The sequence below is a fragment of the Penaeus monodon genome, chromosome 28, assembly GCF_015228065.2.
Source record: "Penaeus monodon isolate SGIC_2016 chromosome 28, NSTDA_Pmon_1, whole genome shotgun sequence".
Lineage (NCBI taxonomy): Eukaryota > Metazoa > Arthropoda > Malacostraca > Decapoda > Penaeidae > Penaeus > Penaeus monodon.
Genome location: NC_051413.1, coordinates 28,648,110 through 28,648,334, shown reverse-complemented (window position 1 = coordinate 28,648,334; position 225 = coordinate 28,648,110).

Sequence of the window (225 nt, the reverse complement as noted above, 5' to 3'; positions counted from 1 at the left end):
GGGGTGGGGGTAGTCTTACGCATATGAAAACGAAAAGTCAGTCTGTCTGACACATGAGAAATAACCGAGTTTCCCAACCTGCATCATCATATCCTATAGAATTAGCTTACGGTTAGGGTAAGTAAAAGCTGCTTTTTACCGGATTTGAGCTGGTTACGGATAGGATAAAACTTCCCAAGATGTGTTACGTTATCAAATTGTTCATAAACATATGTGTATTGGAAA